The sequence below is a fragment of the Chiloscyllium plagiosum genome, unplaced genomic scaffold (assembly GCF_037043375.1).
Source record: "Chiloscyllium plagiosum isolate Xiang-an unplaced genomic scaffold, Cpla_swu_hap1 HiC_scaffold_3, whole genome shotgun sequence".
Lineage (NCBI taxonomy): Eukaryota > Metazoa > Chordata > Chondrichthyes > Orectolobiformes > Hemiscylliidae > Chiloscyllium > Chiloscyllium plagiosum.
In genome coordinates this window covers 123412281-123424122 of record NW_028270141.1, presented here as the reverse complement: position 1 = coordinate 123424122, position 11842 = coordinate 123412281, and the positions used below count along the sequence as shown (strand labels likewise).

The following is an 11842-nucleotide window of genomic DNA, read 5'->3' as shown; positions in this document are numbered from 1 at the left end:
TGCTGCTGCTGTGCCTGGCATCAGTCTCCTGCAGGCACGAGACACGGAGGGGAGGAGAGCGGAGCGCTGCCAAAATCAGCAAGAAAGGCGGAAAGAAAGGGATTGGGGCTGCACGCTGTCTGCGGGTGGCAGTCAGGAAAGGCGGACAATAGACAATAGGTGCAGGAGTTGGCCATTCTGCCCTTCCAGCCTGCACCACCATTCAATCTGATCATGGCTGATCATCCTTAATCAGTATCCTGTTCCTGCCTTATCTCCATAACCCTTGATTCCACTATCCTTGAGAGCTCTATCCAACTCTTTCTTAAATGAATCCAGAGACTGGGCCTCCACTGCCCTCTGGGGCAGAGCATTCCACACAGCCACCACTCTCTGGGTGAAGAAGTTTCTCCTCATCTCTGTCCTAAATGGTCTACCCCGTATTTTTAAGCTTTGTCCTCTGTTTCGGCACTCACCCCGCAGCGGAAACATGTTGCCTGCCGCCAGAGTGTCCAATCCTTTGATCATCTTATATGTCTCAACCAGATCCCCTCTCAGTCTTCTAAACTCAAGGGTACACAAGCCCAGTCGCTCCAGTCTTTCAGTGTAAGGTAATCCCGCCATTCCAGGAATTGACCTCGTGAACCTACGCTGCATTCCCTCAATAGCCAGAATGTCTCTCCTCAAATTTGGAGACCAGAACTGCACACAGTACTCCAGGTGTGGTCTCACCAGGGCCCTGTACAGCTGCAGAAGGACCTCTTTGCTTCTATACACAATCCCTCTTGTTATGAAGGCCAGCATGCTATTAGCCTTCTTCACTACCTGCTGTACCTGCATGCTTACCTTCATTGAGTGGTGTACAAGAACCCCCAGATCTCTCTGTACTGCCCCTTTACCTAAATTGATTCCACTTAGGTGGTAATCTGCCTTCCTGTTCTTGCCACCAAAGTGGATAAGGATCCATTTATCCACGTGAAAGTGCATCTGCCATGCATCTGAGCACTCACCTAACTTGTCCAGGTCACCCTGTAATCTCCTAACATCCTCATCAGATTTCACCCTGCCACCCAGCTGATGAAATTTGCGAATGTTATTGCTAATACCATCTTGTATATCCTGAAGATAGATTGTAAAAAGCTGCGGTCCCAGTACTGATCCGTGCGGTACCCCACTGGTCAGTGCCTGGCATTCCGAAATGGAGGGGTGGAGGAGTGTGGAAGGATGAGAGAATGCAGGCTGCGGCCCTATGAAGCAGGGGGAGGGCTTGCAGTTGGCCTGTGTGGGGATGTGGGAGACTACAGGAGCCTGGTGGGCAAGGGCTGGCTGAAAGGCAGCTGGAGGGACGGAGGGAGGGAAGCACGCACGGAGGAGGAAGAGCAAAGAGAAAAGAGAAAAAAAAGCCAAAGGGGATAAAGAGAAAGAGCAAGAAAGAAAATGTGGCTGGCCAGCACGCCTTGAAGTAGGGAGAAAAGGCAGGAGCCAGCGCCTACGGCCATACTAGTCTGAAAACGCACGGTCTCGTCTGATCTCGGAAGCTAAGCAGACTCAGGCCTGGTTAGTACTTGGATGGGAGACCGCCTGGGAATACCAGGTGCTGTTGGCTTTTTCCGCCAGCAGTGGCTGCTCAAGTCACCCCTCTGCACTTGTCTTGTGCCAGGCAATGGAGCGGCAGGTTATTTTTGCTGCTGCTGCTGTGCCTGGCATCAGTCTCCTGCAGGCACGAGACACGGAGGGGAGGAGAGCGGAGCGCTGCCAAAATCAGCAAGAAAGGCGGAAAGAAAGGGATTGGGGCTGCACGCTGTCTGCGGGTGGCAGTCAGGAAAGGCGGACAATAGACAATAGGTGCAGGAGTTGGCCATTCTGCCCTTCCAGCCTGCACCACCATTCAATATGATCATGGCTGATCATCCTTAATCAGTATCCTGTTCCTGCCTTATCTCCATAACCCTTGATTCCACTATCCTTGAGAGCTCTATCCAACTCTTTCTTAAATGAATCCAGAGACTGGGCCTCCACTGCCCTCTGGGGCAGAGCATTCCACACAGCCACCACTCTCTGGGTGAAGAAGTTTCTCCTCATCTCTGTCCTAAATGGTCTACCCCGTATTTTTAAGCTGTGTCCTCTGTTTCGGCACTCACCCCGCAGCGGAAACATGTTGCCTGCCGCCAGAGTGACCAATCCTTTGATCATCTTATATGTCTCAACCAGATCCCCTCTCAGTCTTCTAAACTCAAGGGTACACAAGCCCAGTCGCTCCAGTCTTTCAGTGTAAGGTAATCCCGCCATTCCAGGAATTGACCTCGTGAACCTACGCTGCATTCCCTCAATAGCCAGAATGTCTCTCCTCAAATTTGGAGACCAGAACTGCACACAGTACTCCAGGTGTGGTCTCACCAGGGCCCTGTACAGCTGCAGAAGAACCTCTTTGCTTCTATACTCAATCCCTCTTGTTATGAAGGCCAGCATGCTATTAGCCTTCTTCACTACCTGCTGTACCTGCATGCTTACCTTCATTGAGTGGTGTACAAGAACCCCCAGATCTCTCTGTACTGCCCCTTTACCTAAATTGATTCCACTTAGGTGGTAGTCTGCCTTCCTGTTCTTGCCACCAAAGTGGATAAGGATCCATTTATCCACGTGAAAGTGCATCTGCCATGCATCTGAGCACTCACCTAACTTGTCCAGGTCACCCTGTAATCTCCTAACATCCTCATCACATTTCACCCTGCCACCCAGCTGATGAAATTTGCGAATGTTATTGCTAATACCATCTTGTATATCCTGAAGATAGATTGTAAAAAGCTGCGGTCCCAGTACTGATCCGTGCGGTACCCCACTGGTCAGTGCCTGGCATTCCGAAATGGAGGGGTGGAGGAGTGTGGAAGGATGAGAGAATGCAGGCTGCGGCCCTATGAAGCAGGGGGAGGGCTTGCAGTTGGCCTGTGTGGGGATGTGGGAGACTACAGGAGCCTGGTGGGCAAGGGCTGGCTGAAAGGCAGCTGGAGGGACGGAGGGAGGGAAGCACGCACGGAGGAGGAAGAGCAAAGAGAAAAGAGAAAAAAAAGCCAAAGGGGATAAAGAGAAAGAGCAACAAAGAAAATGTGGCTGGCCAGCACTCCTTGAAGTAGGGAGAAAAGGCAGGGGCCAGCGCCTACAGCCAGCGCCGACGGCCATGCTAGTCTGAAAACGCCCGATCCCGTCTGATCTCGGAAGCTAAGCAGACTCAGGCTTGGTTAGTGCTTGGATGGGAGACCGCCTGGGAATACCAGGTGCAGTAGGCTTTTTCCGCCAGCAGTGGCTGCTCAAGTCACCCCTCTGCACTTGTCTTGTGCCAGGCAATGGAGCGGCAGGTTATTTTTGCTGCTGCTGCTGTGCCTGGCATCAGTCTCCTGCAGGCACGAGACACGGAGGGGAGGAGAGCGGAGCGCTGCCAAAATCAGCAAGAAAGGCGGAAAGAAAGGGATTGGGGCTGCACGCTGTCTGCGGGTGGCAGTCAGGAAAGGCGGACAATAGACAATAGGTGCAGGAGTTGGCCATTCTGCCCTTCCAGCCTGCACCACCATTCAATATGATCATGGCTGATCATCCTTAATCAGTATCCTGTTCCTGCCTTATCTCCATAACCCTTGATTCCACTATCCTTGAGAGCTCTATCCAACTCTTTCTTAAATGAATCCAGAGACTGGGCCTCCACTGCCCTCTGGGGCAGAGCATTCCACACAGCCACCACTCTCTGGGTGAAGAAGTTTCTCCTCATCTCTGTCCTAAATGGTCTACCCCGTATTTTTAAGCTGTGTCCTCTGTTTCGGCACTCACCCCGCAGCGGAAACATGTTGCCTGCCGCCAGAGTGTCCAATCCTTTGATCATCTTATATGTCTCAACCAGTTCCCCTCTCAGTCTTCTAAACTCAAGGGTACACAAGCCCAGTCGCTCCAGTCTTTCAGTGTAAGGTAATCCCGCCATTCCAGGAATTGACCTCGTGAACCTACGCTGCATTCCCTCAATAGCCAGAATGTCTCTCCTCAAATTTGGAGACCAGAACTGCACACAGTACTCCAGGTGTGGTCTCACCAGGGCCCTGTACAGCTGCAGAAGAACCTCTTTGCTTCTATACTCAATCCCTCTTGTTATGAAGGCCAGCATGCTATTAGCCTTCTTCACTACCTGCTGTACCTGCATGCTTACCTTCATTGAGTGGTGTACAAGAACCCCCAGATCTCTCTGTACTGCCCCTTTACCTAAATTGATTCCACTTAGGTGGTAGTCTGCCTTCCTGTTCTTGCCACCAAAGTGGATAAGGATCCATTTATCCACGTGAAAGTGCATCTGCCATGCATCTGAGCACTCACCTAACTTGTCCAGGTCACCCTGTAATCTCCTAACATCCTCATCACATTTCACCCTGCCACCCAGCTGATGAAATTTGCGAATGTTATTGCTAATACCATCTTGTATATCCTGAAGATAGATTGTAAAAAGCTGCGGTCCCAGTACTGATCCGTGCGGTACCCCACTGGTCAGTGCCTGGCATTCCGAAATGGAGGGGTGGAGGAGTGTGGAAGGATGAGAGAATGCAGGCTGCGGCCCTATGAAGCAGGGGGAGGGCTTGCAGTTGGCCTGTGTGGGGATGTGGGAGACTACAGGAGCCTGGTGGGCAAGGGCTGGCTGAAAGGCAGCTGGAGGGACGGAGGGAGGGAAGCACGCACGGAGGAGGAAGAGCAAAGAGAAAAGAGAAAAAAAAGCCAAAGGGGATAAAGAGAAAGAGCAACAAAGAAAATGTGGCTGGCCAGCACTCCTTGAAGTAGGGAGAAAAGGCAGGGGCCAGCGCCTACAGCCAGCGCCGACGGCCATGCTAGTCTGAAAACGCCCGATCCCGTCTGATCTCGCAAGCTAAGCAGACTCAGGCTTGGTTAGTACTTGGATGGGAGACCGCCTGGGAATACCAGGTGCAGTAGGCTTTTTCCGCCAGCAGTGGCTGCTCAAGTCACCCCTCTGCACTTGTCTTGTGCCAGGCAATGGAGCGGCAGGTTATTTTTGCTGCTGCTGCTGTGCCTGGCATCAGTCTCCTGCAGGCACGAGACACGGAGGGGAGGAGAGCGGAGCGCTGCCAAAATCAGCAAGAAAGGCGGAAAGAAAGGGATTGGGGCTGCACGCTGTCTGCGGGTGGCAGTCAGGAAAGGCGGACAATAGACAATAGGTGCAGGAGTTGGCCATTCTGCCCTTCCAGCCTGCACCACCATTCAATATGATCATGGCTGATCATCCTTAATCAGTATCCTGTTCCTGCCTTATCTCCATAACCCTTGATTCCACTATCCTTGAGAGCTCTATCCAACTCTTTCTTAAATGAATCCAGAGACTGGGCCTCCACTGCCCTCTGGGGCAGAGCATTCCACACAGCCACCACTCTCTGGGTGAAGAAGTTTCTCCTCATCTCTGTCCTAAATGGTCTACCCCGTATTTTTAAGCTGTGTCCTCTGTTTCGGCACTCACCCCGCAGCGGAAACATGTTGCCTGCCGCCAGAGTGTCCAATCCTTTGATCATCTTATATGTCTCAACCAGATCCCCTCTCAGTCTTCTAAACTCAAGGGTACACAAGCCCAGTCGCTCCAGTCTTTCAGTGTAAGGTAATCCCGCCATTCCAGGAATTGACTTCGTGAACCTACGCTGCATTCCCTCAATAGCCAGAATGTCTCTCCTCAAATTTGGAGACCAGAACTGCACACAGTACTCCAGGTGTGGTCTCACCAGGGCCCTGTACAGCTGCAGAAGAACCTCTTTGCTTCTATACTCAATCCCTCTTGTTATGAAGGCCAGCATGCTATTAGCCTTCTTCACTACCTGCTGTACCTGCATGCTTACCTTCATTGAGTGGTGTACAAGAACCCCCAGATCTCTCTGTACTGCCCCTTTACCTAAATTGATTCCACTTAGGTGGTAATCTGCCTTCCTGTTCTTGCCACCAAAGTGGATAAGGATCCATTTATCCACGTGAAAGTGCATCTGCCATGCATCTGAGCACTCACCTAACTTGTCCAGGTCACCCTGTAATCTCCTAACATCCTCATCACATTTCACCCTGCCACCCAGCTGATGAAATTTGCGAATGTTATTGCTAATACCATCTTGTATATCCTGAAGATAGATTGTAAAAAGCTGCGGTCCCAGTACTGATCCGTGCGGTACCCCACTGGTCAGTGCCTGGCATTCCGAAATGGAGGGGTGGAGGAGTGTGGAAGGATGAGAGAATGCAGGCTGCAGCCCTATGAAGCAGGGGGAGGGCTTGCAGTTGGCCTGTGTGGGGATGTGGGAGACTACAGGAGCCTGGTGGGCAAGGGCTGGCTGAAAGGCAGCTGGAGGGACGGAGGGAGGGAAGCACGCACGGAGGAGGAAGAGCAAAGAGAAAAGAGAAAAAAAAGCCAAAGGGGATAAAGAGAAAGAGCAAGAAAGAAAATGTGGCTGGCCAGCACGCCTTGAAGTAGGGAGAAAAGGCAGGGGCCAGCGCCTACGGCCATACTAGTCTGAAAACGCCTGATCTCGTCTGATCTCGGAAGCTAAGCAGACTCCGTGTTAGAAACGAAAATCGCTTCTCAATAATCGCTCTAGACAAATTCAGGAAAACAAAGTTTTATTAACAAGTCTGCAGAGTTGGGCACCCTTGAAAAAAAAGGCGCGCCAGGCTAACAATGTTTCTGATTAAATACAGTACAAGTCCCTCCCCTCTATAGCTCTAAAGAGTCACGAGGTTCACATTCTCACAAAGTCTGCAACAGTTTCCCGAGTTGTTTTTCTACCCTGTAGTCTTATCAGTCAAGGACTTATTCTTCTCTGTCAGAGTTAGTGGTCTTATCAATCAAGGACTTGTTTTTCTACTCTGTAGCAGCAGATGTCTCGTCCTTTATTATAGAGAAGCATGTTTTACCCTACCCCCACGGCTCTATTCCCCTTAGACTCTGAGGTCATGCACATCTTAACTATTTGTACTGAAATCGTCTCTCACAATTCCACCCTTTCTGTTTTTAAGATGTGCATGACAAAGATAAGCGTCCTCCCATCAGGGGCCCGGGAAATCCTTGGTCTTTCGCAGCAACAGCACCTTAAGTTCCTGCGTTCCATGTTGGGGTACCGCCACTGCCTGGAGTTGGGAAATATTTTTCTGGATTAAAGATTGAACACAGGGGATCAGGCAGGGTAAGATGAGTAGAAGCATTACGCCCCCCCCAGCCACCAGTAACGCCGTGCGCCACCAACTACCACCTAGGAGACCATCCCACCATCCGATGCCACCAAGAGGGCGCCAGGATTGAACCGGCACATGGGCCAGTTTCCGAATTTCTTCTGAAATCTTCAAAACCGCTTTACCATTATCGTCAATTTTCAGACAGCAGTTAGTCAGGTTCAACTTCCCGCACACGCCCCCTTCCGAGGCCAACAGATAATCCAAGGCAAGCCGGTTTTGGTATATAGCAGCCCTCATCTGATCCTGCTGCTTAGCCAGCAACTCCAGGGCCAGGGCGGTCTGATTAGTAATGACCTCTACGACTGCTTGGAGCCTGATAATTCGGTTTAACATATAGATAGGAGTACGATATCCCCATGATCCATCCTGTGCCCACGTAGCAGGCCCGTAGTATTCAATAATACGGGCCGGTGGCCACTCATCCCCCCAATCACCGACTTGGATATCCCTTGGCGACCTACGCAGGGAGTCAAAGAGTTTAACTCCCAAATCATCGCCTTCCTCCCGGGGTAATAGGAAGAATTCAGGTCTTATTAGACCCAGGAAGCATACTCCAGACCATCCCATCGGCAGTTTGGAATATGCCTGATTACCGCATATCCAAAATAGGCCATCTGGAGCAGGCCCTCCCTGCCTCACAACGGCATCCCACAACTCCTTTACCCCAGGGACGCCCTCATAAGGACCAGGACCACTGCAATTCCAGTATTCGGATTGTTGGCCCCGTGGCAGAGTCTGGACAGGATTATTCCAGCATTGATTCCCCTGACAACCACCGCTCCACACTCTTTTCATGCCATCGGAAGGGTCAGCACTTAGCTCGTAAGAGGAGGAATCAGAACGTAACCGAATGCAATTTTGACGATCTCGGTTTGCAATGTACCAAGCAATACTCTCAGGCCACCATACTTGTGTGGTGGCATTCAATACACTCTGACAGGGACTAATTCCTACCTCCACGGTCCCCTTGCCTTCAACACATAACTGGCCCTCAGGGCTATTTGTCAGTCTCCACCCCTGGCTTTTCCTTTCGTTGACATGTGTCCAATTGTATTGAAGCAATTCCCATATGTCTAAGCTTTGCCCAGTCCACGGCCATTGTTCTGACATATGTGGCCCCCCACAAACCCAGCAATTGCTAACATTTAAAACAGTGGCAATCCTAGAGGTGAGATCAATAAACAGGTTTTGTGTTACATCAGGGAGCTCAATCTGCTCTTCTACCTCTTTGTATATAGATGGCACTTTAGAGACAATGACCGTTCTCAGACGGTCGTTCTCTTTCTCTAACTCCCGTTCAGTGTTCTGAACTCTGGTCTCCTTGACTCTGTCAATCTGCTCTCTGAGCAACACGGAGGGTAGGCCCCACTGCCCATCTTTGTTAACACACACCCAGCGGTCATTTTTAGGGCACCCACGGACTTTGCCACCGTACCCTTTATTATACACTTGATAATAGGGTTTTCCACCCTCCCAACATTCTTGCCGTGCATTCACATCGTAACACCAATCGTTCACATGGGAGTGAGACACAAATGATCCCGTGTAGATCTGACTCCCAAGCCTCACCGTAGTCCGACATTTGTCACATCTCCCCTCGCCCTCCCCCACATACAGGAGTAAACTGATCAATATCCCCACCAATACAGTCCAGGTAGAGTTCATTGTCGCTGTCTTTTCAGCTTTACCACCAATGGCTTGTCCCCTGGCCCGCATGTCCAAGTGCTCTCTCCTTCTGGCGGAACAGGCCCCTTTATCCTCGATGCGTGGGCCCACCCTTTTTCTTTCGTCCGAACAGCGGCTTCAGTTGTTAACAGGACCAGGAACGGTCCTTCCCACTGCGGCTGGAGCTTTTCGGCCCTCCAGGTCTTTACAAGTACCCAATCTCCGGGCTCCACCTTATGTAAGAGGAAGTCGAGCGGCGGAGTTTGAGCCAGGAGACCCTTCCTCCGGAATTCTGCAAAAGAACGGGATAAGGCCAGTAAATAGTCTCTGACAAATACATTTCCCCCTTGTAGAGTGGGACACCCATCAACCTTACTCCAATATGGTAATCCGAACAGCATCTCATAGGGGGAGACCCCGATATCCCGGCGAGGTGCTGTACGTATTCTCAATAGGGCAATGGGAAGGCACTTTGGCCATGGTAACTTAGTTTCTAACATCAGCTTAGTCAATTGGGTCTTGAGTGTGCCATTCATTGTCTCCACTCGACCCGAGCTCTGGGGATGCCAGGGTGCATGGAATTTCCATTGGATACCCAGGGCAGTACAGATCAAATGGTGTAGCCTAGAAACAAAATGTGTCCCGCAGTCTGAGTCTATAGATTCCATCATGCCATATCTCGGGATTATGTTCTCTAACAATAGACGGGCCACGGTTGGTGCATCGGCTTTGGCGGTTGGGAAAGCCTCTACCCAGTGAGTGAAATGGTCTACTATTACTAGCAGATATTTCCATCTCTGTACTGGGGGTAAGTCTGTAACGTCAATTTGGATCCTCTGGAATGGCCTAATTGCGAGGGGCTGACCACCAGCTGGCATAGAACGCATGGCTTTCTTGTTAATTCGCTGGCAAGTGGGGCATCCGACTACCTCTTGTTGGGCTAATGTGTATATCCCCCTGCATACATAGTCTCTCAGGATCGTGTCACACATGGCTTGCACCCCCCAGTGGGTCTGATGGTGTAATCGGTGCAGAATACTCCGGGTGATCTGTTTGTTTAGTACTTGTCTCCCATCAGGAACCGTCCACTTCCCGTTAGTTTCTAGCCGGGCACCCAATTGATCCATTTTATCAATCTCCCCCTGGGTGAAGACGGGTTGTTTAGCGAGCCCTTCCCTCAACGGTATTAATGTTAATAATTGGACGGATTTTTCGACCGCTGCCCGCTTGGCTTCCTCATCTGCCAGCCGGTTTCCCACCGCTTCCGGTGTCGACCCCTTCTGGTGACCGGGTACATGGACTACTGCGAGTTCTGTAGGCAACGCTAGGGCTTCCAACGTTAGGCTGATCATTTGTTCGTGAGCTAATTCTTTTCCCCGGGAAGTTATCAATCCTCGCTCTTTCCAGATTTTCCCGAAAGTATGAACAATTCCGTATACATACTTTGAGTCAGTATATATGGTCCCCACTTCCCCCTCCAACAACTTCAGGGCCCTCTGGAGGGCGTACAACTCACAGGATTGGGCTGACCACTTCCCGGGCAGTCGTCCGGACTCGATCGTCCGTTTCGTTGCGCCATCTACGACCGCACTTCCCGCTTGTAGCGGGGGCACTCTCGCTTAAAATGTCCCTCTTCATTACAGTAGTAACATCTGAGTATCCTCTTCGTTTCCCTGTCGCGGCCTCGAGTTCCTCCACCCTTCCTTTGTTCCGGCCCCGGTCCTCTTTTTCTCTGCTCTTGCCACGACTCTCCCCTTTCCGGTTCCTGCCACGGCTCCCCCTTTTCCCTCCTTCCAGCTGTCACTTGTTGCACCGTCTGCATCATTATCTTTGTCGCCTTCTTTTGCTTCTCATCGTCCCTTCTCACAAACACCTTTTGCGCCTCCCGTAGCAGTTCACTCAGAGGTTTACTATCCCAATCATCCATTTTCTCTAACTTCTTTCGTATGTCCGGCCAGGCTTTTGACACAAACTCTACCCGTATGAGTTGCTGTCCCACTTCCGTCTCAGGGTCCACCCCAGCGAACTGCTGCAAGTTCTTCCTAATCCTGTCTAGGGAGTCTGTAGGGGTTTCTTCCGGGTTTTGATGATTCCCAAAGGCCTTGGTAAAATTGTGCCCCTTCGGGGCTGCCTGCCTTATTCCTTTTATCCAATATTCCCGCATATCCCTCATGTTGCGTCTTCCTTCTTCCGTTTGCTTATCCCACTCGGGGTCAGTGAGGGGAAATTTCTGCTCCCCTCCTGCTCCTCCCTCTCTCTCCCAGACCAACAGCGCAGCTTGACGTATCATCTGTCGCTCCTGGCTAGAGAACAATGTTCCCATGATGGAATACATCTCATCCCACGTATAAGTATTTGGCCCCAGGAACTGATCTAATTGTTCAGCCAGGCCCATGGGGTCCTCCAGTAGGCCCTTCATCTCCCTCTTGTAATTCCGTACTTCAGTACTCGTTAAGGGGACGTTCACATATCCCGTCCCTCCTTCCGCGCCTCCCATGGGCACTTCCCGGAGTGGATTCATTCTTGCAATCGGGACAGAGTTCCGTCTGTGACTCTTTTCAGCTTGAGATCTAGTCTGTACTCCTGAGGCACCTGGTGGTTCCTCCCCGCTTTCTTCCCCTTCCCCTGAATCGTCGCCACCCGAAGGACCATTTTGCGGGGCCGACGGGGTCACGTAGGGCGGCGGTAAGTGATCTAAAGGTTCCCATTCTTTCTGCCCTTTCGAGTCTTCATTGGTTACCTTCATTTTGCAAGATAGTGTGACTGGCAGCCAACAAAGGGCGTAATCACTTTCCCCCCGAGTAACATTAGGTTTCGAATTGACATATAAAATTAGAGCTTGCCGGACCCAGTCTTCATCAGTGCCGAATTTAGGCCACCACACTGAGTCTCCCTGAATAGGTGTTTGGGACCACATTTGACAGTATCTCACCATCATCTTTCTAGATTTTCC

At 51.0% G+C, this 11842-nt stretch overlaps 1 non-coding gene and 2 pseudogenes across 1 annotated transcript; all 3 read left to right on the top strand.

Moving 5' to 3' along the window:
* The first annotated feature begins 1466 nt into the window (after window positions 1-1466).
* LOC148150910 (5S ribosomal RNA) lies at window positions 1467-1585 on the top strand. The gene has a single exon (XR_015755933.1). It is a non-coding gene; the product is annotated as a 5S ribosomal RNA (ribosomal RNA).
* Window positions 1586-3144: 1559 nt separating this feature from the next.
* On the top strand, window positions 3145-3263 carry LOC148150909 (5S ribosomal RNA; annotated as a pseudogene).
* A 1559-nt stretch (window positions 3264-4822) lies between these two features.
* Window positions 4823-4941, top strand: LOC148150908 (5S ribosomal RNA; annotated as a pseudogene).
* The last annotated feature ends 6901 nt before the right edge of the window (window positions 4942-11842 follow it).